We start from the raw sequence: 3,586 nt of genomic DNA on the forward strand, positions 1-3,586 counted from the left end.
GGGCCATTGAGTCAATTACTACGCTTAGCAACCCTATAGAACAGAGTAGAACTGGTGTTCAAGGTTTTCAAGGCTGTAAAAAATTTTCAAAACCATTTTATTTGGAGCTAATACAGATATCATATCATTCCTTAGTTCAATCACATTAATCAGCCTTGTGCTCAATACTACAAAAAAAAAAAGCAGTATTACTACCATAATCAGTTTCAAAACATTCTCTTCCTTCTTAAACTCCTTGATATCAGCTCCCCTCCCACCAGTGTACCCCTTAGGAACCCTTATTTCACTTGGTATCTCTGTAGGGTCATCGATCCTGGGTTTTACATACTGAAAAACAGAAAAAAAATGTATATAACAAAAATTCAAGGGGGCTACCCACAATGACAAAATACATCAGAAATAAACCCCAATATTAAAAACAAAAACACAGAAAATGTTGAAAACCGCGTCCAGCCCAACATGGATCAGAGGGAGGATCAAGTCAGGTTTATCTTTTTTTTTTAAGGCACCAAATTTTTTATTATTAGCCCACCTTCCTGCCCTCTTTTAACACATTGTAAACAAAATTAACCTTTTTTGACCCAGAGTTGTGACAGGAGCCAGCATATTACCAAGGTAGGGGCAGACTGACACCTCTTCTCATGTTTTTATTCTGGTCCCTCCCAAACTATCGATGTCACTTCTCTTAGCTGTCCCTGACAATTCTATTAACCCCTGTAAAATAGGGACAGGTAGTACCGACCTCACTGTTCTGAGGCTGACGTGTGTCCATCACTCAGCTAGGGGCCTAGGAGCATTCAAACTCGCACAGCGCCCTGCTACCCTTTCAGCTCTCCCTGTCATCGTCACGGGCCCAGGAACCACTTAGCTGTACACCAAGCACGTGACCTGGGTCCCTAAGACCAGGTGAGGACTAGAAGTAACATGCCTGGGCTTGACCACTGTTGTCAACTCCAGCCTAAAGACTAAGCGAGCAGGTCATAGCTCCCTGGGGGGTTCCCCACACACCTCCCTCCATCAGGACCAGCGTCTTCAGAGGGGTTTCTCAATACCCCTTGCCACACCGGGAACTGTCTGAGGGGGCAAAGCGGGAGCCAATGTCAAGTTGGTCAAATTAGTGCCATGTGTTCTTGGGGAGAATGGGGGCCTGGGCAGGGACATCAGCTGGCAGGTGAGGGGCAGGCGGGGCTGTCAGTAACGGTAGTGATCGGGTTTGAAGGGGCCGTCCACCGGCATGCCCAGGTACTGGGCCTGCTTCCCCGTCAGCTTGGTCAGCTTCACGTTCAGTTTCCCGAGGTGGGCTTCAGCCACTGCCTCATCCAGTTTCTTGGGCAGGAAGTGGACTCCAACGGGGTACTTGTCCGGGTGGGTCCACACTTCTATCTGCGCCAGCACCTGGTTGGTGAAGGAGTTGCTCATCACGGAGCTGGGGTGGTCCATGGCGCAGCCCAAGTTAGCCAGCCGGCCCTCAGCCAGGAGGACGATGCGGCGCCCGTTCTTCAGCCGGTAGCGGCGCACCTGAGGTTTTATGTTCACCTTCTCCACCGAGTTCTCGTTCAGCCGCTTTACATCAATCTCCACGTCCAAGTGGCATCGTCCTTCATCTGCTCAAAATGCCGGCCAAGGATGATGTCGACACAGCCCGTGGTGGTGACAAAGACGTTGCCCTCCTGACAGGCCTCGTCCATGGTGGTGACCTCGTAGCCCTCCATGACGGCCTGCAGCGCGTTGATGGGGTCAATCCCAGTGATGATGACATGCACCCCGAAACCCCTGAGGGCCTGGGCACAGCCCTTGCCAATGTCACCATAGCCTGCCACCACGGCGACTTTGCCGGCAATCATCACATCTGTGGCCCACTTGACACCATCGATAAGGGACTCCCGGCAGCCGTAGAGGTTGTCAAACTTGCTCTTGGTGACAGAGTCGTTGACGTTGATGGCAGGCACCTTCAGGATCCCATTGGCCTTCATCTTGTACAGGTTGTGGACTCTGGTCGTGGTCTCCTCAGAGATCCCCCGAATGCCCGACAAGAGCTGTGGGTACTTGGTGTGAATCAGGTTGGTGAGATCACCGCCGTTGTCCAGGATCATGTGGAGGGGCCCGTCCTTGAAGTACAGCTTTTGCTCGATGCACCACAGGTACTCCTCGTCTGTTTTACCCTTCCAGGCACACACGGGAATGCCAGCCTTGGCAATGGCAGCTGCTGCATGGTCCTGGGTGGAAAAGATGTTGCAGCTGGACCACTGCACCTCAGCTCCCAGGGCGACAAGGGTCTCAATAAGGACAGCTGTCTCCACAGTCATGTGCAGGCACCCCGCAATGGGGGCGCCCTTCAGCGGCTTGGAGGTGGAGTACATCTCACACATGCGCATCAGTCCAGGCATCTCGTTCTCTGCAATGTCCAGGGCCTTATGTCCCCAGGTGGCCAGGCTGATGTCAGCGACTTTGTAGGGCAGTTTCTCCGTCATGTTGGCGGCGTTTCAGCGTGGAGGGGCAAGGGCAGAGGGGGCTGGACTCAAGCTGGGAGGAGCACTGGGCAGGCGGTGCCGGGCAGGGCCAGGTTTATCATTTTGATTTCCTATAAGACTACATTTTATGGGAGACGCCAACTTCGTCTTTCACCCACCAAACTTTTGGTTAGCTGCGTAATTCTGAACCCACCATGCCACCCTCATGCCATGTGGGCCCTGAAAGTGAGATGGGCAGCAGCCCAGAGTTACTGGAAATGAAAGAACATCATTCCATATTCTCGCCAGATGGTAAATGCAATCACTAATTGGTGCAGTAGGCTCTGCCAACACAATGGAAGGGGAAATTGGAGACCAAGTTCATTCTAGTCAACAAAAATTCAAGAGGGAAAATGGAATGACAAGATAATAGAATTTTCCCGTGAACTTTTTGAACCCCGCCCAGTCGCCCTCATAGATGACACGATCCTTCAGTTGGTGAAATCAGATCCATGTTGTATGTGATTCCAAAGTAGGGTCTCAGCAGGAAACGACAGATAGCCTTACATGGGGTGAGGAATGAAGGGACCCATGGGATGATTTGCTAAGGTAAAGATAAACCAGCAAAGGATATGAAAAGGCCTGGGGCTAGTAACATCTGGAGTGGTATTCTCCTCACTTTGAGGGGAGCATAAACCAGATGTGGTTGATCCATTGGTGTCAGAGTGGAATTGGGCTCTGTGGAATTTTCAATGGCTGATCATTGAAAGTGATCCTGAGACCTTTCTTTTGGGGAATGTCTGGGTGGGCTTGGACCTCCGACCTTTTGGTTAGCAGGCAGGTGCATTGACTGTTTGCATCATCTCAAGACTCCCAAATGTGCATCGAGGGAGTGTTGTCAACCAAGCCAACCCTACTGGGTTTGAGCTCTGCCGTGCCACCGAGGGTCATCAGGAGTGGGAATCTATTGAGGGTCACAAGTTGGGTTTGGTTTAATAGTTGGTGTGCTGAGTTCGTTATGTGTATCACCTCAGTGCTTCCTAACAACTCCGCCCTGTAAATTTCCCATCTATATTTCACAGATAGGGTGCCCAGGGAGGTGAGTGCCCTATTGGAGGCCCAGTCCATCTTGAACA

At 51.0% G+C, this 3,586-nt stretch overlaps 1 pseudogene; it reads right to left on the reverse strand.

The window, feature by feature from the left end:
- Window positions 1-1,114: 1,114 nt before the first annotated feature.
- LOC101653941 lies at window positions 1,115-2,471 on the reverse strand (annotated as a pseudogene).
- Between the last annotated feature and the right edge of the window lie 1,115 nt (window positions 2,472-3,586).

Source organism: Echinops telfairi, unplaced genomic scaffold (assembly GCF_000313985.2).
Source record: "Echinops telfairi isolate 266 unplaced genomic scaffold, ASM31398v2 ScPeMD7_2;HRSCAF=8, whole genome shotgun sequence".
NCBI classification, from domain to species: Eukaryota; Metazoa; Chordata; class Mammalia; order Afrosoricida; family Tenrecidae; genus Echinops; species Echinops telfairi.